The sequence below is a fragment of the Cherax quadricarinatus genome, chromosome 4 (genome assembly GCF_038502225.1).
Source record: "Cherax quadricarinatus isolate ZL_2023a chromosome 4, ASM3850222v1, whole genome shotgun sequence".
NCBI classification, from domain to species: domain Eukaryota; kingdom Metazoa; phylum Arthropoda; class Malacostraca; order Decapoda; family Parastacidae; genus Cherax; species Cherax quadricarinatus.
In genome coordinates, this window is record NC_091295.1 from 7,061,898 (window position 1) to 7,089,149 (window position 27,252).

The window sequence follows — 27,252 nt, forward strand, 5'->3', positions numbered from 1 at the left end:
CAGTCTAGTAGGCTCTATTATTTGCTGGTTTAAATTGTTTTCATCAGAGCTGCCTCCTGGTGTTATTACTGCAACAATATTATTTGCTATATTCCTCCATTTTAGGTGCCTTAAGTTGAAATCTCCCAGGAGCAAGATGTTGGGTGCAGGAGCTGGAAGATTTTCCAGACAGTGGTCAATTTTTAACAGCTGTTCCTGGAATTGCTGGGATGTTGCATCCGGAGGCTTGTAGACTACCACAATGACTAGGTTTTGGTTCTCGACCTTTACTGCTAAAACTTCCACTACATCATTTGTATGCAGAAAGCCCCTTAATATGCAGAGCATTTCTGACAAACTTAAGACTAATTTGAGATTAATATGGAATTGACAATTTGAGTAATCTTGAACATGGTCTCTTAGGTGAGTGTACATATAAATTTAGGAGTTACAATGAATACAAGAGAATTGAATATCCTATTAGTTGATACTATATGGCATTTATCAAGTTTAATTCACAGTCATTGTTTTAATGTTTGGGAGGATTACAGATATTGAGAATAAGATTATATTGTTCTACATATGTTCATGACATTGAGAATATGGATATGAAATTTTCACATATTTCACTGATGTTGGGATATGTTAGAGAAAGAAGGTGTTTAGAGTGCAGGCACTGTATTACCCACTTCTAGGATGCAAGAACTGTGTCATCAGCAAAGACCACCTGTGACAACTCCCACTTTAAATAGAATTGTTACAAAAAATGCGATATCTAATAAGCATAGAGATCTCCAGTGAATACTAGAAAGGACTGTCCTTCTAGCATCCAGCCTGTTACTGGGTTTTTGTAACAAGTAGTCAGTATCCTGGTCCAATTATCCATTAGAATTTAGTAAGATTCAATAGTGCTTCAGGATTACAACTGGTAGGTTACTAACTAAAGTAATTAAAATTTAATAAGTTTATTAATAACAATAAAGTTGTCTAGGCATATAAGATCAAAGTAAATTATAGTAATCAATTGAATATAATATAGGATACAAGTTCCTACACTTCTCTCGTGTACAGTAATATTGTGCTGAAGGCACATATCACATCTTTATGGCTTTTAAGTACCGTCTGGTACATTGTTAGCATTTAATAACTTAATACTAATATATACAAGTAAGTTTGTGTGTATGTGTGTAAGTGCTCTAAGTAGTTCGCTATGCTTCAAGACTCGACTAGACTTAACCAGTGACTGTCTAAAAGTCCTCACATAAACTAATTTCTTGACCAACTTGACAATCAGAACAGCTTGCTTGAACAATAAAGCGACTGTTAAGCCGAACAGCAATATAACAAGCAGCAGCGACACATAATCAGGAACAAGGAGATAATATAATGACACTAAGTAGGGACCATCTGCAGATCCTCCACGAAAGTCACAAAACTCCCATACTACTGAATCTAAGTTCAGCATTAGAAAATCCCCGACTGTGACAGTGCACAGATACCAGTACAAATTAGGACAGAAGCTACAGCTCAGGACCTGAGTTTCTCAGAGTGTCTATGCCACAAACAACCTCAGTACAACGTCGAAAATCACTAAGTCTAGACCATGTTCTGTGAATAGAGTTACACAGAACCAACAACAAGAAAGTGACAGAAACGATCTTCCAACAAGGGCCCGCAATGGAGAGCTGGAGAGGGACCTCTTGTTAGAAGCAATGTCCAACAGACAAAAAGTCACAGGCCAGGCAGACACTCACTCCTGGTGAGGTGTGATCACCTCACCCTGATCACGTGACTCTCTGTGGACTGCTGCTGCCCAGCAACACAGAAGCCGACAGCGAAACAAGCGGAGTGAAAATTACAGTAGTTAGACAATGCTGTCAGCTACTTAACACTCAAACTATGAGCACTGAATATATAAATGTTACATCCTACCTAATAATATAACTAAGTCAAATAATAATATAAAGCAAAATATTTACGATATAGCTAATATCACAAATTTAAGCAATATAAAATTATATGAACAGGTAATATACATTATATACATTGTGACCCATTCAGGGGTCGCAACAAGGATGCATTATCTTTGAATCCCACACCTCTCCTAAACAATAAGTTTCACTTCTTTTACAACTCCATTTATAAATACAACTTAAACAACCATGGTGACTTTACACACATCCCTACCTAAGCCTTACTTTTACTGGGAAATAGTGCCCCCCCTCCCTCTCTCCCACATACCCTAACCTAAGCCTCACTATCTGCAGAAAGAACTCTTTACTGCTCTTGGTAACCTACAACTTATTCCACAGTATTCCATATAGTATTTGCAACATCTGCCACATTTCTTCCCTATCTTATGCCGTTACTACATCCATAAATGAGTAAATTATTTAAATATTGTTCACATAACATAACTATCACATAACTATCTTTAACTACAATATCAGATCTTTAAGCAAGCATTACGATGACCTCCTAGCATTACTAAATTCCTTGCATGCCAATATGTCCATCATTACACTAACTGAAACCTGGCTAAAGCCTGATACTACAGATGTCTATGCCATTCCTGGTTACACAGCCATACACAACTGTAGGCCAGACCAACAAGGGGGTGGCACAGCTATATACTACTCAGACCAACTAGAATGTATCACTAATACTTGCACAAGGGATGAACATGGGGAATATATAATAGCTAAATTCAAATCCAAATACCTACAAAAACCTCTCACAGTGATAAACATCTACAGAGTTCCACAATCAAACATTAGCCAATTTAGTCAAAACCTAGGAAGTATGATAACTGATGCACGCATGAACAAAGATCACTTACTACTCTCAGGTGACTTCAATATAAATCTCCTGCAAGACCAGGACCCACACGTTACTGAATTCACAAACACAATGAGTAACTGCATGTTGCTACCAACAGTAACAAAACCTACAAGAGTTACGGAGACTAGTGTTTCCCTACTTGACCACATCTGGACCAACACCATATCCCCTTTAAAATCAGGCATAATTACAGATAATACCACAGACCACTACCCTACTTTCCTCATAACAACTCTTGGTAAAATACCCCAAGACACTACTAAAGTCACCTTCAGACTTCACAATGAGGCAGCCATTAATAACTTCACAACAGCAGTAACAAACATTGACTGGCACACTGAGCTAGAAATCTATACAGATATTGACGAATGTTTTAATAATTTTCTAAAAAAGACCCAATACTTCTATAACAAGCACTGCCCTAAAAAAACTAAACAGATGACAGCTAAGAGACTGAACAGTCCCTGGCTAACACCCAGCATTCTCAAATCCATAAATACAAAACACCGATATGAAAAACAGTACAGAATGGGTCACATAACCAGAGACCAAACAAAACGTTACTCGTCAATCCTAACCAGCCTGATAAGTAGGGCAAAAAACTGTATTATGAGAACAGATTATCCAACTTACGAGGTGATATAAAAAAGACCTGGAAGACCCTATCAGAAATTCTGGGAACAAAAAAGATATCACGAAATAGCAAAATAAAATTAGCAAAATCAGATGAACCCCAACTCCCACCAACAGAAACAGCAAACAGACTCAATGATTTCTTCTCCACTATAGGACAAAACCTTGCCAATAAAATCCCAAGCTCAGATACCCCACCAAATGACTACCTCACTGGCAACTACCCGAACACACTGTTCCTAGCTCCAACTAACCCACACGAAGTCTCCCTTATTATCAACGCACTAAAAAACAAGGCAGGAGATTTAAATACCTTACCACCCTTTATTTACAAAAAAGTATCACAAGTACTATCACCAATCATTGCAACACTCTTTAACAAATCCATTGAATCCTCCACCTTCCCTACAGCTCTCAAAATAGCAAGGGTCACCCCGATCCATAAAGGAGGAGACCAAACAGAGTTGAATAACTATAGGCCAATATCCAATTTACACCCTCTCACAAAAATCTTCGAAAAATTTATTCATAAACGAATCTACTCCTACCTCATCTCCCAAAACATTCTCAACCCTTGCCAATTTGGATTCAGGCCTAATAAAAATACTAATGATGCTATTATACACATGCTAGAACATATATACACTGCAATAGAGAAAAAAGAAGTCCCACTGGGGATCTTCATTGACTTACGTAAAGCTTTTGATACAGTTGACCATGACTTGCTCCACGTAAAATTGTCACACTATGGTATTAGAGGGCACTCCCTCAACTACCTCAAGTCATACCTCAGCAACAGAAGCCAATATGTGTACGCAAATGGGGCAAGCTCTTCCGCTCAACCAATTACAGTTGGTGTCCCACAGGGAAGTGTCCTTGGCCCTCTTCTCTTTCTCCTATACATAAATGACCTACCAAATGCTTCGCAATTATTCAAACCCACACTTTTTGCAGATGACACTACATACATCTTCTCTCACCCGAGCCCAGTCACGCTAGCCAATACTGTAAACACCGAATTACAGAAAATATCTACCTGGATGAGGACTAACAAACTTACACTAAACATTGACAAAACCTACTTCATTCAGTTTGGTAACAGAGCTACAGATGTACCTCTTAACATAACGATAAACAGATCACCTATCACAAAGCTAACAGAGGGAAAATTCTTAGGAATCCACCTTGATAATAGACTCAAATTTCATACACATATACAACAAATTTCTAAGAAAATTTCCAAGACTGTAGGCATACTATCGAAGATACGGTACTATGTTCCACAGTCAGCCCTCCTGGCCCTTTATCACTCTCTTATTTACCCCTATCTCACCTATGGAATTTGTGCATGGGGCTCAACAACAATTAACCATCTCAGACCACTAATTACCCAACAAAAGGCTGCAGTTAGAATGGTAACAAATTCTCACTACAGGCAGCACACTCGACCAATATTCAAAACACTCAACCTACTCACCATACAAAACATCCATACTTATTGCTGCACCTATTACATACATAGAACACTTAACTCTGATATTAACCCTCCCCTCAAACATCTCCTTGCCAACCTCAACAGAACACATGACCATAACACAAGGCACAGATCACTCTTTGATGTTCCTCGTGTCCTGTCCATCTAGTAGTTAGTTTAATATGTTTATTATGCACCCCATACCCATCCTGTGGGTGGTAGTCAAAAGATTACAGAGGTACATAATTGGTCCAGGGACTGGACTCCAAAGTTTTGATAGCTGAGCAAGTTACAAAGGTAATGAACTAGATCTGGTCATAATCATGACCAAGTTACAAAGGTAATGAGCTCCAGGTTGAGCTGGTCACATTCATGAATAATTGCAAAGGCAATGAATCATAAACACATTAATCATGAGAATTTACAAAGGTAATGAGCTCCAGGTAGAGCTGGTCACAATCATGACAAGTTTCAAAGGTAATGAATGATAAACACGTTATGACATGATTACAATCATAGACAAATTACAGAGTAATGAGCAGTTAACAAACATAGTAGGGAATTCATCCAATGCCCCAACAACAGATGTTGCTAGGTGCCTGTCTCTCCTCGGTAGACAGCCATTGCAAACAGCAGCAAGTTGCCCAGGAATCTGCTGCTTGCACGAGCACCATCGACCCTCCCCAAGAGGTCCAAGAAGCCAGTGACTCCGTTAGCAGCCCGATGGAGAGCTGTCCTAGGGACATGTCAGCGTCCTGGTGGACGCCAAGTTGATTGAAGATCCCAGGCCCTCGTGTGCACGGATGTTGAAGCTTGAGGAACTGAGTACACACTGCCTGTGGCACACCTGGCAGCTGCCTTGCGGTCGAACTCCACGATGCTGTCCCTGTAGTGGAAGTTCCTGTGAGCCCGGCACTCCCTGCAGTGCCATCGCTGACATCATGGGTTAGGGGAGAAGTACCCTCTACAGATGGGGTGGCGCTGGGAGTTGGGTGGGTGAGGCGGGGGAGACGGGCAGGTGAGGCGTTATGAGAGGGTCACTGTTTACTACACACGCCCTCCCCCTCCCCCCCAGCGGAGAGGGGGGAGGCGCTGACTGGTCCTGACTCGACAACACCAAACCCTCTTAAAACTGCACAACGCTTCAACTATTTACGCTGAAACGATGCACTGGGATGTCCGTTCGCTGCTCTGGTATCTTCTCAAAGCATTCACACTGAGTTCTGTTAAGTAGGGACCTGGTCAGCCTCTTTGACCAGGAGCTATCCTTGAAAATCCCGCAGCTAGCCCACTACACAACCTGCCGCGTCGGCCATGCCAACGGATCTGCCTGTCCATCTCACGCTATGCAAAAACTCAATGCACATAAAAGGCCCTAAAATCTGGAATTCATTACCTGTAAATATAAAAGAAACACTACCTGTTTATAAATTCAAGTCTCTTCTCAAAGATCACTTACTCACTCAAAACCAAATAAATACTGAATAACTGAACCTTATAAATTGTATATCCTATATGTTACTCACAATTATATCACACAAATGTTAAACCTAGGACCCAATCTAACTTTTTTATTTTTTTAAATACACAACCTAACAGAATACTCCATTCGACCGAATGTACAGCAATGCATGCAACCATATGACCTGTCTTTGTAATAGTACTCATTTGTGCTTTATAGTTATCCATTTACAATAATGTTTTATCACTGATTTCATCATTGCTTAGTTAATCTTAAGTTAATTTTAAGCCAGCCCGTAATGCTATGCATATAAGTGGCTTTGGCATGCTGCTCTTACCTGTATTTTTTTGTACCTCTGTATGTATGCTAAAATATATGCTCAATGTAAACACTTTGTTTACACATTACCTACCAGTCTTCAATCCTCCTTATTCCCTTGCAATCCTACTTTGTCTTACCCCTAACCCTTTCAATAATAATTCTACCATACACTGTACCTGTTATTCTTGGTAGATTCATTTCCCTATAATTCTTACACCTCTTTTATTCTCTTTCTGCCTTATATAACTTACTCTTCCTTGTTGCTGCATTATAATTCATGAATACCACCAGTAAAACCGATCCTCATGTAAATTTTTCTAATCTCTATATTAATCAATTTATGTACTGCAAACCAAAACTGGAACAATTATACAGCACTACTTTTCTTTGACTACCACTACTACTACTACTACTACTACCACCACCAACACCACTCCTCTCATTATTCTTCTCCCATCCCTGTCCCATCTTGCAAATTTCTTCTACTACTATGACTCCTACTACTGCTACTGCTGCTACTGCTACTACTGCTACTACTACTACTGTTACCACTACAATACTATTCCCTTCTCTTGTCATTTTTTTCCCAGACCTGCCCCATCTTGCATATATCTGGCTCCTTTCCTTTTGCACTTCTGTGTGACTAGTGAATGGTCCAAGTCAGATCAAAATGTTGTCATAAGGTTCAGTGTCTTATGTGCAGGTTACGTGTGTATTATACAGCTAGACAAACAAAAACTATCTTCAGTAACATCATGAGCATCTTGGTAAATAATTTCAGTGTCAGATCCCTCAGTACACACTATGACACCAACAACAAAATATGACATCAACACACTATGACATCAGCAACACATTATGACATCAATAACACACTATGACATCAACAACACACTCCCACAATCACTAAATGCAAACGTAACTTTCATTATTACAGAAATCTGTCTCAAACATGATACAGTGGACCCCCGGTTTACGATTAGCTCCCAATGCTACCAATTATGTAAGTGTATTTATGTAAGTGCGTTTGTATGTGTATGTTTGGGGGTCTGAAATGGACTAATCTAATTCACAATATTCCTTATGGGAACAAATTCGGTCAGTACTCGCACCTGAACATACTTCTGGAATGAAATAATATCATAAACCGGGGGTCCACTGTACTATATTCATAACTTAGCTGGGTACATAGCCTTATATAACTACAAACCTCATCAACGGGGAAGTGGAATTGTCTACTACACTAAAGATATGAAAGATATTAACAAGTACCAGACACAAATTTGGGGAATGCATATTTGATAATTAAAAACCTAAAACTAAAGACTCCAATTACAACAGGAGCTGTCTACAGATCACCACATATCAGTACGTATAAGCAAATTTGGAAATGATCTTGAAGACCAAATTACAAACAATAAACTGCATAAATATAATTTAGTAACTGCTAGAGACTTTAGGATAAGCCTCATTCAATCAGAAGACTCACAACTGATTTCCTAAATGATATGCATAACTACTTAGTAATACCATCAATAATTAAACCTACAAGAATCACTAAGACAACTACATCTTCACTTGACCACATTAGGACAAATATTTAGCACTACTAACACCTTCCTGGTCACCATACACAAATAACCCGCACATAGAAGAGAGGAGCATGCGACGACGTTTCGGTCTGACTTGGACCATTTACAAAGTCACACTCTCTTCTATGTGCGGGTTATTTGTGTATCGTTCCAGTCACGGTATTGTGCCTTTTTTTGTTATTCCTGGTCACCAATATAAAATTATCACTTCAGACTAACAAAGCCTCATTCAGGCTCAATAACAGGGCATCAGTGATTAAGTTTAGCAGAGCAATCAGCAGAGCCAGGTACTGTGAGGCCCCCAGTGATATTTTCAAAAGGAAAAAAGTTAATCACAACAGTCAATGGTTCATCATATACATAATGTAATAACATCATGTATATGATGTTATTACATAACTTTTATAGTGCATTACAGTTACTAACAACAATTACTGTGAACACTTTTCACCATACCAAGACCATACCAAGTTGGGGGTGGTATTGCAATCTATTACTCTAACCAATTATCTTGTATTAGCACCACTTGCTTTAGTGATGAATATGGAGAATATATTTTTGCTAATTTTACTGTAAAAAACCTTAAGACGCCTATAACAATCGGTGCCATTTACCGGATACCCCACACAAACATCCCAAATTTCAGTGAGAAATTAAAGGCACTAATAACACAGACAAATGAATAAGCACCACCTTCTCTTAGCTGGAGACTTCAACATTAACCTTGGCCTACTAGATGATCAGCCTGTAACTGATTTCATCAACAATATGAACAACACACTTCTCATACCAACAATAACTAAACCAACCAGGCTCACTGAAACAAGTGCAACCATAATAGACCACATAAGGACCAATATACTAGCCCCCCTTAAATCAGGGATAATCACAGATAGCACTACAGACCACTACCCTACCTTCCTCCTGACAAACATTAGTAAACCACCACTTGAATACAACAAAGTTTCATTTAGACTCCATGATGAGGCCTCAATAAGGAAGTTCACAGCTGACCTAGAGACTGTTGACTGGCCTACAGAATTCTCCAAGGCCAATGGTATTGATGACTGGACAGACATTTTTCTTAACAAATTACTTAGACTATACAACAAACATTGTCCTATAAAAACAAAACAGATCACAAACAAACGACTTGGTTGCCCATGGCTAACCAGCACCATTCTGAAATCCATTGATAAGAAACACCAATATGAAAAGCAATATAGACAGGGCTTAATACACAAAGATATTCTTAAACACTATTCATCAGTCCTCACCAAAGTAATAAAGAAAGCCAAACAACTATACTACTCCAGTAGATTCACTGACAGAAGAGGAGACATAAAAAAGACCTGGAAAACACTCTCTCAGATTCTAGGGACCCACAAACTGAAAAAAAACAAGAATATTGTCCTAACTAAACCTAAAGAAACACCACTGCATCCCACTGACACAGCTAACAAGATAAACGACTTCTTCTCAACCATAGGATATAATCTTGCCAATAAAATCCCACGTACCAATGCCCATGCCGGGGACTACCTAGATGGGAATTTCCCAAATTCCTTCTATCTTGCACCAACTGAGCCCACGGAAGTCACCGAGATTATAAAGTCACTTAAAAATAACTCAGGGAATCTGTCTCATGTCCCACCACTATTGTACAAGCGAGCGGCCCATGTCCTCTCGCATGCTATCTCATTACTTTTTAACAAGTCACTAGAAACTAGCACCTTCCCAAAACTACTCAAGACGGCAAGGGTTACACCAATACATATTTACAACTATACATATTTAAACAACTATAGGCCAATATCAAACTTACCATTGCTATCCAAAATCTTTGAGAAACTCGTGCACAGGAGACTATATTCATTTATAACGGCACAAAACATACTCAACCCCTGCCAATTTGGATTCAGGAAAAATAAAAGCACTAACGATGCAATCATAAAAATGCTAGATCTGCTTTACACAGCACTGGAAAATAAGGAATATCCACTAGGAATTTTTATTGACCTAAGAAAAGCTTTTGACACAGTAGACCATGGCATCCTACTCCACAAACTTGACCATTATGGTATAAGAGGCCATGTGCTTGCATATTTCAAATCTTACCTTACTAATAGGTATCAGTATGTCACCATTAAAGACACAGCATCAACAACACGGCCACTTGATACTGGAGTTCCACAGGGAAGTGTCCTTGGTCCCCTGCTCTTCCTCATATACATCAATGATCTTCCAAACGTATCTCAACACCTGAAACCCATTCTCTTTGCTGACGACACGACTTATGTCATCTCTCACCCTAATCTTGCCACCCTCAACACCATTGTTAATGAGGAGCTGATCAAAATATCGACTTGGATGACAGCCAATAAACTTACGCTTAACACTGACAAAACCTACTACATCATGTTTGGTAGCAGAGCGAGGAGATGCGCAAATTAACATTAAGATCGACAACACTCTAATTGCCAGACATAATGAGGGCAAATTCCTAGGCCTATACCTCGACAACAACCTGAATTTCAGCACCCATATCCAACACATAACCAAAAAAGTATCCAAAACGGTTGGGATCCTCTCCAAGATACGATACTACGTGCCGCAAACAGCCCTTCTCACACTATACCATTCACTTATATATCCATACCTCACCTATGCTATCTGTGCTTGGGGTTCAACTGCAGCAACACACCTAAAGCCAATAATAACCCAACAAAAAGCCGCAGTAAGAACAATCACTAAATCCCATCCCTGGCAACACACCCCCCACTCTTCATAGATCTAAACTTACTCCCTGTTCAGTACATCCACACTTACTACTGTGCAATCTACATCTACAGGACCTTAAATTCTAATATTAACCTTGACCTAAAACACTTTCTTGATAGTTGTGAGAGAACCCACAGGCATAACACCAGACACAAACATCTCTATGACATTCCCCGTGTCCGACTAAACCTTTACAAAAATTCAATGTATGTCAAAGGCCCTAAAATCTAGAACACCCTACCTGAAAACTCTAGAACTGCAGACACATTCATCACCTTCAAAACTACCATCAGAAAACATCTTATCTCCATGATACACCCTGTCAACTAATTACACGAATACTACCTGGTGGTTCACACTTACACTCACTCACCCATTTGACCATAAACAGAAATATCAATCTCAATCTTAAAATAATGAATCTTAACTAGTCAAAAGTTGGCCTGTGATACTCCAATACTGAAACTATGTATTGTGCCAAAACAAAAGCATTCACATTGCTAAACTCACAAACTAGTATTTAGTCGCTTAGCCATAATACCAACTTACCTCATAATTTTGTAATATTTTAAACTTAAGATTTAATCTAAGTCTGCCCGAAATGCCTAGCCATGCTAGGTGTTCTAGTGGTACACTCTGTAATTATTATTTTACTACATGTAAACCACACAATAACCAAATTCTGTAAACTCAGCATTGTAATCCTTATAGAGAATAAACTTTTGAATCTCTGGAGTTCCTCCAGCTGGCAGAGGGACTCCAGAGATTAATCCAGCCCTAGTAATCAGGAACACTGACTGACAAAGAGAATTTAACAATGATCAAGACAATAACTCATGTGTACACTTTCAGTATTCCTACAAAAAAAAATTAAATCCTCTACCAGAAACATTGTCCATTAAAATTTAAACAGGTCACAACAAAGAGACTAAACAGTCCATGGCTAACTAATGACATCCTCAGATCCATTGACAAAAAAATAATTATACAAAGTAAAGGTTAGGCTTAATACCCAGAGAACTAGCAAAGATATACTATACATCAATGCCTATCAAGCTAATAAAAGAAATCTAAACAACTGTAGATATGTGAAATCCTGAAAAACTCTCTCTCAAATACTAGGTGGAAGTAAATTTACTAAGATCTAAGAAATTACAGACACTAAACCAAACAAACCTCCCATCAATATCACTCAGTCTCCACAGATAACTTCAATAGGAAATTCACTGAAAACAAAAAGCAGGAAATATATACCACCATTCTTTCAAGGAACTGGCCATATCCCACCGAGGCAGGGTGGCCCAAAAATAAAAACATGTTTGTCTTTTTAACTTTAGTAATATGTACAGGAGAAGGGGTTACTGGCTCTTTGCTCCCAGCATTTTAGTCACCTCTTACGATTCGTATGATACCACCATTTATATGTAAGAAAAGGCCTTATGTGCTATTACCCACCACTGTAAAGTAGTTCAACAAAGCAAAGGAAACCAAAACTTTCCCATATTTAACCCTTTGACTGTTTTGGTCGTATATATATGTCTTACGAGCCAGTGTTTCAGACGTATATATACTCAATAATTCTAGCGGCTTCAAATCAAGCGGAAGAAAGCTGGTAGGCCCACATGTGAGAGAATGGGTCTGTGTGGTCAGTGTGCACCACATAAAAAAAATCCTGCAGCACACAGTGCGTAATGAGAAAAAAAAACTGATCGTTTTTTTGGGTTAAAACGCCGACTTTGAGGTGTATTTTTGTATAGTATTTATCGATGTATTTGCGTTTTCATGGCCTTAGGTGATAAAATGAAAAACATATTATAGAAATAGAGATGATTTTCATTACTTTGACGATGAAAACGACCTTGAAACTGAGCTCAAAGTAGCGGAAATGTTCGATTTTTACCAATGTTCAGGAGTAAACAAATCACACCACACATCCAATACACATCAACTGGGGAGTCTAATATTCTTTCACTAGTGTACTGATATTATTTATACCATTTTTACAATAATGCAGTAGTCTGCATAACGGTAAATTTTGTATTTTTTTGTATGAATAAAAAATCAAAATAGAAAGCAATAATAATATAGATGTGACTAATGAACAGAGATGTGACTAATGAACAGAGGATATGTTATTTTAGTGCCAAGAATGTCTACTTTGTTTATTCTGGACCCTATTTTGAAATTGGCATCTTTCTTAGTTTGCGTGAAATTGGCCAAATTGCCAATATCTGACCACAATATTGGGTAGTCCAAATTGGTAAATGGGAGGTTTCTTGTACTCAGCTGATAGATAAAATGGAGTTCTAAAGAAATAGCTATGAGTTTGGTCAACTGGAACAACGGAATTGGCTGAAAATAGGGTTCAAAGTCGGCGAAATCGCCGATACGCATACGTCGCCGAGACCACTAACTTCGCGGGAGCGTAATTCCATGAGTTTTCGACCAAATGTCGAACTTTTGGTGTCATTACCATCGGGAAAAGATTCTCTATCATTTCATAAGAAAAAATATATTTTTTTTTTTCAAAAATTTAGCGACATAGAATGACAGTTTCAGAAAGGGGCCTGAAACAGTCAAAGGGTTAAGAAACCAAGCATTATGCTAATTCACAAAGGTGTTGACACAACAAAATTCGACAAGTACATGCCAATTTGTAACATTCCATTATCATTATCAAAAAACTTTGAAAAAAATAATGCATGAAGGAATGTAAGTATAAATAAGTAGGTAAACATAACATTAAAATGGTATAAAATACCAAAAGGTTGTTAGGTAAGACACATATGCAACAGTGAGGTATCTTTATTTTGAAACATTTCGCCTACACAGTAGGCTTCTTCAGATGAGTACAGAAAATTCAGTAGAAGCAGAAGAGATGTGAAGACAATGTAATCAGTCCATCACCCTTGAAGATGTAGTTTTGAGGTTTACCTGGAGAGGGTTTCGGGGGTCAATGCCCCCGCAGCCTGGTCTGAGACCAGGCCTCATGGTGGATCAGGGTCTGATCAACCAGGCTGTTACTGCACGCAAGCTGACGTACGAACCACAGCCCGGATGGTCAGGTACCGACTTTAGGTGCCTGTGTCCAGTGCCTTCTTGAAGACAGCCAGGGGTTTATTGGTAATCCCCTTTATGTATGCTGGGAGGCAACTGAACAGTCTTGGGCCCCGGACACTTATTATGTTGTCTCTCAGTGTACCCATGGCACCCCTGCTTTTCATCAGGGGAATGTTGTATCTCCTGCCAAGTTTTTTGCTCTCATAGGGAGTGATTTTCGTGTGCAGGTTTGGTACCAATCCCTCCAGAACCTTACAAATGTATATTATCATGTATCTCTTTTGCCTGCATTCGAGGGAATACAGATCAAGGAGCTTCAACCGTTCCCAGTAGTTTAGGTGCCTTATTGTACTTATGTGTGCCGTGAAAGTTCTTTGTACACACTCCAGGTCTGCAATGTTGCCAGTCTTGAAGGGGGCTGTTAGTGAACAGCAGTATTCCAGCCTAGAGAGCACATACGATTTAAAGAGAATCATCATGGGCTTGGCGTCCCTAGTTTTGAAGGTTCTCATTATCCATCCTATCATTTTCTTAGCGGATGAGGTAGATACACTGTTGTGGTCTTTGAAGGCGAGATCCTCTGACATTATCACTCCCAGGTCCTTCACATTACTTTTCCCCTCTACTGTATGGTTAGAATTTGTTGAATACCCTGACATATTTTTAATTCCTTCAAGTTTCCCATATCTGAGTAGTTGAAATTTCTCCTCATTGAACTTCATATTGTTTTGAGTAGCCCATTTGAAGATTTGGGTGATGTCCGCTTGGAGTCTCGCAGTGTCTTCGTTGGACGTCACTGCCATGGTAATCCGGGTGTCATCTGCAAAGACACGGAGCTATGGCTTACATCTCTGTCTATGTCAGAAATGAGGATGAGGAATAGAATGGGAGTGAGTACTGTGCCTTGTGCAACAGAGCTTTTCACTGTGGCTGCCCAGGACTTTACTCTGTTTACTATTACTCTTTGTGTTTTATTTGTCAGAAAGTTGTAGATCCACCTACAAACTTTTCTCGTTATTCCTTTATCACGCATTTTGTGTGCTATTACACCATGGTCACACATGTCGAAAGCTTTTGCAAAGTCTGTGTATACTACATCTGTATTTTGTTTATCCTCTACAGCATTCAAGACCTTGTCATAGTGGTCCAGGAGCTGGGACAGGCAGGAGCGACCTGCTCTAAACCCATGTTGCCCTGGATTGTGTAACTGATGGGTATCTAGGTGGTTGGCATCTTGCTTCTTAGAACCCTCTCAAAGATTTTTATGATATGGGATGTTAGTGCTGTTGGTCTGTAGGTGGTCAGTACCTCAGCCTGGAGAAAAGTATTTGTTCCATAGTCTGAAAAAATGTGAAGCTGAAGTAACAGTATGGAGCCTTATATACTGTCAGGAGGTGAGATGTAGGCCACTAGTAGAAGAAAGAATGTAATGATTGAGAGGTCACATAGAAGTTGTTCAAGGTGTTTTCTGTTCTTTACCAAGCTACCATGTGTTGCAGTGTCTGACAGAGATGTAGGCGAACCTTTTCGCCTACTGTGTAGGCAAAACGTTTCGAAATAAAGATACCTTAACAAGCAAACATAATATTCTTAACACCTGGTAGTATGATTTCAGCCCAAGAAAAGGTATGAATGGTGCAATAATTAAAATGCTGGACTCAGTCTATTATTATTTTTTTTTTCAACAAACCAGCTGTATCCCACTGAAAAATGGGATACAGCTGGTTTGTTGAAAGTTTCTCTTTTTAAATTTAGTAATGTATACAGGAGAAGGAGTTACTAGCCCCTCGCTCCTGACATTATAGTCACCTCTTACAACACACATGGCTTACAAAGGAAGAATTCTGTTCCACTTCCCTATGGAGATAAGAGGAATTAAACAAGAACTATTAACTCCTTCGGTGTCAGTCCCGCTTTGAAGCCAGTGTTGGTCCTGTAATACTATGCTTCAAGTCTTGCAAGAGAAAGCTGGTAGGCTTACATATAAGAATGGGTCTGAATGGTCAGTGTGCACAGTATAAAAAAACCTTGCATCGAGCAGTGCATGATGAGGAAAGAAAAATACAACTGTGTTTTTAAAACAGCGACTTTGCAGCATATTTTCGTATGGTATTTATGGTTCTATTCTCATTTTCTTTGGTCTCATTTGATAGAATGGAAGCTATATTACAGAAATAGAGGCGATTTTAAATGGTTTACCAAATAAAAGTAGCTTGAAATTCAGCTCAAATTAGCGGAAATATTCGACTTTTGCCGATGATTATGACAAAACAAGTCACGTGTCCAATACACATCAACTGGTGGGTCTCATAAGCATTCACAAATGTGCTGATATTATTTATACAATTATTACAATACTGCATAACAGTAAATCTATTTTTTGTGTGAATAAAAATTCAAAACAAAATTCATGTGTAAAGCCTGGGAACATTACTTATGAACAGAGGAAATGTTAGTTTAGTGCCACAAATGCTTGCAATATTTATTCTGGACCCTATTTTGAAACTGGTTTATTCTGTAATTTATGTGAAATTGGCCAAATTACAAATTTCTGATCATTTTACTGGATAGTTGAAACAGTTGATTGGGTGATTTCTTGTGCTCAGTCAAAACAGCTAAGAATTTAAATAAATAAATAACAAAAAGGCACAATACCGTGACTGGAACGATACACAAATAACCCGCACATAAAAGAGAGAAGCTTACGACGACGTTTCGGTCCGACTTGGACCATTGACAAAGTCACACTAACAGAGGTGGAGCAGGACGGCTATATATAGGCAGGAAGAGGTGGTCAACTGGAACAATGTAATTGGCCTAAAATAAGACTCAAAGTGGGCAAAATCACCAATGCATAAATATCGCTGACACAGCAAAATTCGCAAAAGCATAATTTCGTCAATTTTCTCATAAAATTTTATACTTTTTGTTTTATTACTTTTACAAAAAGATACACTAATATTTCATAAGAAAAAATAAAACTGAAAATTCTTGGACATTGTGGACAAGTTTCAGATTAAGGGTCTGGACAGTGTAAGGGTTAAGGATAATAGACAAAGTTTCTTTCAGGGCAGTGAAACTCTGCCTGGAAAAAACTGTGGCCAGACTGTGTGTCAGTCAGAGATTTTGAAGGCTTTGAAGCAAACCTGTAGTGAAAGATATTGTTTCTCTGGGCCAATCCATAGGTTTGGAAAGGGACAATGAGGATGTAGAGGAGTTGGTGGAGGATCACAAGAATGAGCTCACCACAGAAAAACTTCAAGACCTGCACAAGGAACAGCAAGAAGAAGTGGTTGAGATAATTTCTTCTGCAGAGGAGGGAAGCAGTAAGGGCAACATTTCCAGTGCAGAAATTAAGGAACTGCATTACCATTGGGAACAAACACAGAGCCTGGTGGAAAAATGGCATCCTAACATTACTGTTGTGAATAGGAACATCAACCTGTTCAACAACAATGGTACTGACCACTTTAGAAAAAATTTAAAAGTTATCATAGGCAGACAACATTGGACAGCTTCTTTAGCAAAGGAAAAAAATCAAATGCTAGTGAATCCCCATCATCTTCAAGTGCTACTGAACGGAGACAGAAAAATGAAAAAATACCAGACGGGCAGTTACCTGATGTTTCTATGGAAGGTGACAATCTTTCCAAACAATAACATCTCCCCACCTTCTTCTTAGGCCATCACCACTCCTCAGTAAAGGTAAAGTGCAGTTAAATTTTCATTTACTTTATGTATTTATTGTTTTTATAGTTTTTATACATGCAAATATTATTAAACAGATTTAAAGAAGAAATATTTTCACTTAAATAATTGGTAATTTTCTAGGATCTGGAATGGATTAATCCAATTTACATTATTTCTTAGGAGAAAAATTTATTTGATATTCATACAACTAACCAGGAAAAGTGTACGGTAGGGTTATAATTGAAAGACTTTGAGGTAAGACAGAATGTAGGATTGCGGATGAGCAAGGAGGTTTCAGAGTGGGTAGGGGATGTGTAGATCAAGTGTTTACATTGAAGCATATATGTGAACAGTATTTAGATAAAGGTAGGGAAGTTTTTATTGCATTTATGGATTTAGAAAAGGCATATGAGAGTGGATAGAGGAGCAATGTGGCAGATGTTGCAAGTGTATAGAATAGGTGGTAAGTTAGTAAATGCTGTAAAGAGTTTTTATGAGGATAGTGAGGCTCAGGTTAGGGTGTGTAGAAGAGAGGGAGACTATTTCCCGGTAAAAGTAGGTCTTAGACAGGGATGTGTAATGTCACCATGGTTGTTTAATATATTTATAGATGGGGTTGTAAAGGAAGTAAATGCTAGGGTGTTCGGGAGTGGGGTGGGATTAAATTTTGGGGAATCAAATTCAAAATGGGAATTGACACAGTTACTTTTTGCTGATGATACTGTGCTTATGGGAGATTCTAAAGAAAAATTGCAAAGGTTAGTGAATGAGTTTGGGAATGTGTGTAAAGGTAGAAAGTTGAAAGTGAACATAGAAAAGAGTAAGGTGATGAGGGTATCAAATGATTTAGATAAAGAAAAATTGGATATCAAATTGGGGAGGAGGAGTATGGAATTTTTGCATGGGGCTCAACAACAATTAACCATCCCAGACCACTAATTACCCAACAAAAGGCTGCAGTTAGAATGATAACAAATTCTCACTACAGGCAGCACACTCCACCAATATTCAAAACACTCAACCTACTCACCATACAAAACATCCATACTTATTATTGCACCTATTACATACATAGAACACTTAACTCTGATATTAACCCTCCCCTTAAACATCTCCTTGACAACCTCAACAGAACACATGACCATAACACAAGGCACAGATCACTCTTTGATGTTCCTCGTGTCCATCTCACGCTATGCAAAAACTCAATGCACATAAAAGGCCCTAAAATCTGGAATTCATTACCTGTAAATATAAAAGAAACACTACCTGCTTATAAATTCAAGTCTCTTCTCAAAGATCACTTACTCACCCAAAACCAAATAAATACTGAATAACTGAACCCTATAAATTGTATATCTTAAATGTTTCTCACAATTATATCACATAAATGTTAAACCTAAAACCCAATCTAACAGAATACTCCATTCGACTGAATGTACAGCAATGCATGCAACCATATGACCTGTCTTTGTAATACTCATTTGTGCTTTATAGTTATCTGTTTACAATAATGTCTTATCACTGATTTCATCATTGCTTAGTTAATCTTAAGTTAATTTTAAGCCAGCCCGTAATGCTATGCATATAAGTGGCTTTGGCATGCTGCTCTTAACTGTATTTTTTTGTACCTCTGAATGTATGCTCAAATTACTAAATAAATAAATAAAAAATAAATGTTTTCAGATACTTGGGAGTTGACGTGTCGGCGGATGGATTTATGAAGGATGAGGTTAATCATAGAATTGATGAGGGAAAAAAGGTGAGTGGTGCATTGAGGTATATGTGGAGTCAAAAAACGTTATCTATGAAGGCAAAGAAGGGAATGTATGAAAGTATAGTAGTACCAACACTCTTATATGGGTGTGAAGCTTGGGTGGTAAATGCAGCAGCGAGGAGACGGTTGGAGGCAGTGGAGATGTCCTGTTTAAGGGCAATGTGTGGTGTAAATATTAGGAAGAAAATTCGGAGTGTGGAAATTAGGAAAAGGTGTGGAGTTAATAAAAGTATTAGTCAGAGGGCAGAAGAGGGGTTGTTGAGGTGGTTTGGTCATTTAGAGAGAATGGATCAAAGTAGAATGACATGGAAAGCATATAAATCTATAGGGGAAGGAAGGCGGGGTAGGGGTCGTCCTCGAAAGGGTTGGAGAGAGGGGGTAAAGGAGGTTTTGTGGGCAAGGGGCTTGGACTTCCAGCAAGCGTACGTGAGCGTGTTAGATAGGAGTGAATGGAGACGAATGGTACTTGGGACCTGACGATCTGTTGGAGTGTGAGCAGGGTAATATTTAGTGAAGGGATTCAGGGAAACCGGTTATTTTCATATAGTCGGTCACCCTGCCTCAGTGGGAGACGGCTGGCTTGTTGAAAAAAAAAAAAAAAAAAACTATTCGAACAGCCTCCTGAAACGGATTAAGTTCAAATATCGAGGTACAACTGTGTTAACCAGTTATTGAGTAACATAATAAAAAGTAAAAAAATTCAATTACACATAATGAGGAAAGAGGAGTGATTGGTGGAATGATAAAGTAAAGGGTGTGATAAAAGAGAAAAAGGTAGCTTATTAGAGGTTTTTTACAAAGCAGAAGAGTTGTAAGAAGAGCAGAGTATATGGAGAGTAAAAGAAAGGTGAAGAGAGTGGTGAGAAAGTGCAAAAGGAGAGCAAATGATAGAGTGGGAAAGGTATTGTCAAGAAATTTCAATGAAAATAAGAAAAAATTTTGGAGTGAGTTAAACAAGTTAAGAAAGCCTAGGGAACGAATGGATCTGTCAGTTAAAAACAGACTAGGGGAGTTAGTAGACGGGGAGATGGAGGTATTGGGTAGATGGCGAGAATATTTTGAGGAACTTTTAACCCTTTCAGGGTTGGTGCCGTACTAGTACGGCTTGCACTCCAGGGTTGGTGCCGTACTAGTACTCATAAATTCTAGTGCCTTCAAATCTAGCGAGAGAAAGCTGGTAGGCCTACATATCAAAGAATGGGTTTATGTGGTCAGTGTGCACAGTATAAAAAAAAAATGCTGCAGCACACAGTACATAATGAGAAAAAAAAAACTCCGACTGTGTTTTTGGTTTAAAACAGCGACTTTGCAGTGTTTTTTTGCATGCTATTTATGGTTGTATTCTAGGTTTCCTGGTCTCATTTTATAGAATGGAAGACATATTACAGAAATTGAGATGATTTTTATTGGTTTCACAATGAAAAGTACCTTGAAATTGAGCTCAAAGTAGCAGAAATGACTGATTTTTGCCAAAGTTCAAAAATAAATAAATCAACCCATGCGTCCAATACACGTCAACTGGTGAGTCTAATACAGTGGACCCTCGCCTAACGAACGCATCGCATAACGTTAAATCTGACTAGCAATACATTTTAACGCAAAAATTTTGCCTTGGCTAGCGCTAAAAAACTGATATTATTTATACCATTTCTACACTAAAGCAGTAGTCTGCATAACAGTAAATCTTCTATTTTTTTGTGAGAATAAAAATTCAACGTGGAAAACAAAAGAAATGTAACAGAGGCCTGGGGACATGACTAATGAACAGAGGAAATGTTATTTTAGTGCCAGGAATGTCTGTCTTGTTTATTCTGGACCCTAATTGGAAATTGGCATCTTTTGAAATTTGTGTGAAATTGGCAAAATTGCCAATTTCAGATCACTTTATTGGATAGTTGAAAATGGTAAATGGGTGTTTTCTTGTACTCATTCGATAGTAAAAATGGAGTTCTAGCGAAATAGTTATGATTTTTGTCAACTGGTACTTTGGAATTGGCCGAAAATAGGGCCCAAAGTGGGCAAAATCGCCGATGAGTAAACATCGTCGAGACCGCTAACTTCGTGAGAGCATAATTCCCTAAGTTTTTCATCAAATTTCATTGTAATCAGGAAAAAATTCTCTATCATTTCATAAGAAATATTTTTTTTTTTTTTTGAAAAATTTCTGACCCAGAGAACAAGTTTAGTAGAGGGCCTGCCGACCCTGAAAGGGCTAAATGTCGACGAAGAAAGGGAGGCGGTAATTTCATGCACTGGCCAGGGAGGTATACAATCTTTCAGGAGTGAAGAAGAGCAGGATGTGAGTGTGGGGGAGGTGCGTGAGGCATTACGTAGAATGAAAGGGGGTAAAGCAGCTGGAACCGATGGGATCATGACAGAAATGTTAAAAGCAGGGGGAGATATAGTGTTGGAGCAGTTGGTATTTTTGTTTAATAAATGTATGAAAGAGAAGAAGGTACCTAGGGAATGTCAGAGAGCATGTATAGTCCCTTTATATAAAGGGAAGGGGGACAAAAGAGATTGTAAAAATTATAGAAGAATAAGTTTACTGAGTGTACGTACTAGGTTGGTAGACAGCAACCACCCAGGGAGGTACTACCGTCCTGCCAAGTGAGCATAAAATGGAAACCTGTAATTGTTTTACATGATGGAAGGTTGAAGGTGTCTTTTCTCTGTCTCATAAACATGCAAGATTTCAGGTACATCTTGCTACTTCCTCTTACACTTAGGTCACGCTACACATACATTTTTTTTTTTTATCACACTGGCCGATTCCCACCAAGGCTGGGAGGCCCGAAAATGAAAAACTTTCACCATCATTCACTCCATCACTGTCTTGCCAGAAGGGTGCTTTACACTACAGTTTTTAAACTGCAACATTAACACCCCTCCTTCAGAGTGCAGGTACTGTACTTCCCATCTCCAGGACTCTAAGTTTGGCCTGCTGGTTTCCCTGAACCCCTTCATAAATGTTACTTTGCTCACACTCCAACAGCACGTCAAGTATTAAAAACCATTTGTCTCCATTCACTCCTATCAAACACGCTCACGCATGCCTGCTGGAAGTCCAAGCCCCTCGCACACAAAACCTCCTTTACCCCCTCCCTCCAACCTTTCCTAGGCCGACCCCTACCCCGCCTTCCTTCCACTACAGACTGATACACTCTTGAAGTCACTCTGTTTCACTCCATTCTCTCTACACGTCCGAACCACCTCAACAACCCTTCCTCAGCCCTCTGGACAACAGTTTTGGTAATCCCGCACCTCCTCCTAACTTCCAAACTACGAATTCTCTGCATTATATTCACACCACACATTGCCCTCAGACATGACATCTCCACTGCCTCCAGCCTTCTCCTCGCTGCAACATTCATCATCCATGCTTCACACCCATATAAGAGCGTTGGTAAAACTATACTCTCATACATTCCCCTCCTTTGTCTCCTGTGGAGACAAAGTTCTTTGTCTCCACAGACTCCTAAGTGCACCACTCACCCTTTTCCCCTCATCAATTCTATGATTCACCTCATCTTTCATAGACCCATCCGCTGACACATCCACTCCCAAATATCTGAATAAATTCACCTCCTCCATACTCTCTCCCTCCAATCTGATATCCAATCTTTCATCACCTAATCTTTTTGTTATCCTCATAACCTTACTCTTTCCTGTATTCACTTTTAATTTTCTTCTTTTGCACACCTTACCAAATTCATCCACCAATCTCTGCAACTTCTCTTCAGAATCTCCCAAGAGCACAGTGTCATCAGCAAAGAGCAACTGTGACAACTCCCACTTTATGTGTGATTCTTTATCTTTTAACTCCACGCCTCTTGCCAAGACCCTCGCATTTACTTCTCTTACAACCCCATCTATAAATATATTAAACAACCACAGTGACATCACACATTCTTGTCTAAGGCCTACTTTTACTGGGAAATAATTTCCCTCTTTCCTACATACTCTAACTTGAGCCTCACTATCCTCGTAAAAACTCTTCACTGCTTTCAGTAACCTACCTCCTACACCATACACCTGCAACATCTGCCACATTGCCCCCCTATCCACCCTGTCATACGCCTTCTCCAAATCCATAAATGCCACAAAGACCTCTTTAGCCTTATCTAAATACTGTTCACTTATATGTTTCACTGTAAACACCTGGTCCACACACCCCCTACCTTTCCTAAAGCCTCCTTGTTAATCTGCTATCCTATTCTCCGTCTTACTCTTAATTCTTTCAATAATAACTCTACCATACACTTTACCAGGTATACTCAACAGACTTATCTCCCTATAATTTTTGCACTCTCTTTTGTCCCCTTTGCCTTTATACAAAGGAACTATGCATGCTCTCTGCCAATCCCTAGGTACCTTACCCTCTTCCATACATTTATTAAATAATTGCACTAACCACTCCAAAACTATATCCCCACCTGCTTTTAACATTTCTATCTTTATCCCATCAATCCCGGCTGCCTTACCCCCTTTCATTTTACCTACTGCCTCACAAACTTCCCCCACACTCACAACTGGCTCTTCCTCACTCCTACAAGATGTTATTCCTCCTTGCCCTATACACGAAATCACAGCTTCCCTATCTTCATCAACATTTAACAATTTCTCAAAATATTCCCTCCATCTTCCCAATACCTCTAACTCTCCATTTAATAACTCTCCTCTCCTATTTTTAACCGATAAATCCATGTACAAGCATATATATATATATATATATATACACACACACTCCTCTGGGTTTTCTCCCATTTTCGTATTAGTTTTTGTTCTTGTTTATTTCCTGTTATCTCCATAGGGAAGTGGATCAGAATTCTTCCTCCGTAAGTCATGCGTGCTGCAAGGGGCTAGTAACCCCTTCTGTATATATTACTAAATGTAAAAGGAGAAACTTTCGTTTTTCCTTTTGGGCCACCCTGCCTCAGTGGGATACGGCCGATGTGTTGAAAGAAAGAAGTTTACTGAGTATACCAGGAAAAGTATACAGTAGGGTTATTATTGAAAGAATTAGAGGTAAAACAGAATGTAGGATTGCAGATGAGCAAGGAGGTTATAGAGTGGGTAGGGGATGTGTAGATCAAGTGTTTACATTGAAGCATATATGTGAACAGTATATTTAGATAAAGGTAGGGAAATTTTTATTGCATTTATGGATTTAGAAAAGGCATATGACAGAGTGGACAGAGGAGCAATGTGTCAGATGTTGCAAGTATATGGAATAGGTGGTAAGTTACTAAATGCTGTCAAGAGTTTTTATGAGGATAGTGACGCTTAGGTTAGGGTGTGTATAAGAGAGGGAGACTACTTCTCGGTAAAAGTAGATCTTAGACAGGGATGTGTAATGTCACCATGGTTGTTTAATATATTTATAGATGGGGTTGTAAAAGAAGTAAATGCTACGGTGTTCGGGAGTGGGGGCTGACTGTGGAAAATAGTACCATATCTTCGATAGTATGCCTACAGTCTTGGAAATTTTTTTGGAAATTTGTTGTATATGTGTTTGAAATTTGAGTCTATTATCAAGGTGGATTCCTAGGAATTTTCCCTCTGAGAGTTTTGTGATAGGTGATCCATTTATCATTATGTTAAGAGACACATCTGCAGCTCTGTTACCAAACTGAATGTAGTAGGTTTAGTAAATGTTTAGAGTAAGTTTGTTGGTCCTCATCCAGGTTGATATTTTCTGTAATTCGGTATTTACAGTATTGGCTAGCATGACTGGGCTTGGGTGAGAGTAGACGTATGTAGTGTCATCTGCAAATAGTGTGGGTTTGAGTAGTTGCGATGCATTTGGTAGGTCATTTATGTATATGAGAAAGAGAAGAGGGCCTAGGACACTTCCCTGTGGGACACCAACTGTAATTGTGTACACATACTGGCTTCTGTTGCTGAGGTATGACTTTAGGTAGTTGAGGGAGTGCCCTCTTATACCATAGTGCGACAATTTTATATGGAGCAAGTCGTGGCCAACTGTATCGAAAGCTTTACGAAAGTCAATGAAGATCCCCAGTGGGACTTCTTTTTTCTCTATTGCTGTATAAATATGTTCTAGCATGTGGATAATAGCATCAATAGTATTTTTATTAGGCCTGAACTCAAATTGACAGGGGTTGAGTATGTTGTGGGAGATGAGGTAGGAATAGATATGCTTATGGATTAATTTTTCAAAGATTTTAGAGAGAGGGTGTAAGTTGGATATTGGCCTATAGTTATTCAAGTCCTAGGTAGTAGGTTGGTAGACAGCAACTGCCCAGGGAGGTACTACCGTCCTGCCAAGTGAGTGTAAAACAGAAGCCTGTAATTATTTTACATGATGGTAGGATTGCTGGTGTCTTTTTTCTCTCATAAACATGCAAGATTTCAGGTACATCTTGCTACTTCTACTTGCACTTAGGGCACACTACACATACATGTACAAGCATATATATACATATCCCTCTGAGTTTTCTTCTATTTTCTTTCTAGTTCTTGTTCTTGTTTATTTCCTCTTATCTCCATGGGGAAGTAGAACAGAACTCTTCCTCCGTAAGCCATGCGTGTTGTAAGAGGCGACTAAAATGCCGGGAGCAAGGGTCTAGTAACCCCTTCTCCCGTATAAATTACTAAATTTAAAAAGAGAAACTTTTGTTTTTCTTTTTGGGCCACCCTGCCTCGGTGGGATACGGCCGGTTTGTTGAAAGAAGAAGAAGTTATTCAAGTCTGTGTGGTCTCCTCCTTTATGGATCAGGGTGACCCTTGCTATTTTGAGAACTGTAGGAAAGGTAGAGGATTCAGTGGGTTTGTTAAAGAGTGTTGCAATGATTGGTGATAGCACCTGACACTTTTTTGTAAATAATGGGTGGTAAGGTATTTAAATCTCCTGTCTTGTTTTTTAGTTTGTTGAAAATAAGGGAGACTTCAGTTGGGTTAGTCGGAGCTAGGAACAGTGTGTTCGGGTAGTTGCCAATTGATGAAGGAAAAAAGGCGAGTGGTGTGTTGAGGTATATGTGGAGACAAAAAACGTTATGTATGGAGGCAAAGAAGGGAATGTATGAAAGTATAGTAGTACCAACACTCTTATATGGGTGTGAAGCTTGGGTTGTAAATGCTGCAGCGAGGAGGTGGTTGGAGGCAGTGGAGATGTCCTGTCTAGGGGCAATGTGTGGTGTGAATATTATGCAGAAAATTCGGAGTGTGAAAATTAGGAGAAAGTGTGGAGTTAATAAAAGTATTAGTCAGAGGGTTGAAGAGGGGTTGTTGAGGTGGTTTGGTCATTTAGAAAGAATGGATCAAAGCAGAATGACATGGAGAGCATATAAATTTGTAGGGGAAGGAAGGCAGGGTAGGGGTTGTCCTCGAAAAGGTTGGAGGGAGGGGGTAAAGGTTTTGTGGGTGAGGGGCTTGGACTTCCAGCAAGCGTGCATGAGTGTGTTATATAGGAGCGAATAGAGACAAATGGTATTTGGGACCTGACAAGCTGTTGGAGTGTGAGCAGGGTAATATTTAGTGAAGGGATTCAGGGAAACCGGTTATTTTTATATAGCCGGACTTGAGTCCTGAAAATGGGAAGTACAATGCCTGCACTTTAAAGGAGGTGTTTGGGATATTGGCAGTTTGGAAGGATATATTGTGTATCTTTATACATATA

The 27,252-nt window shown here is 39.1% G+C and overlaps 1 protein-coding gene across 2 annotated transcripts in view; it reads right to left on the bottom strand.

Moving 5' to 3' along the window:
- The window catches only part of LOC128684224 (DNA helicase MCM9-like), a 259,723-nt gene that overhangs the window by 220,891 nt on the left and 11,580 nt on the right, over positions 1–27,252 (bottom strand). The window lies entirely within an intron of this gene.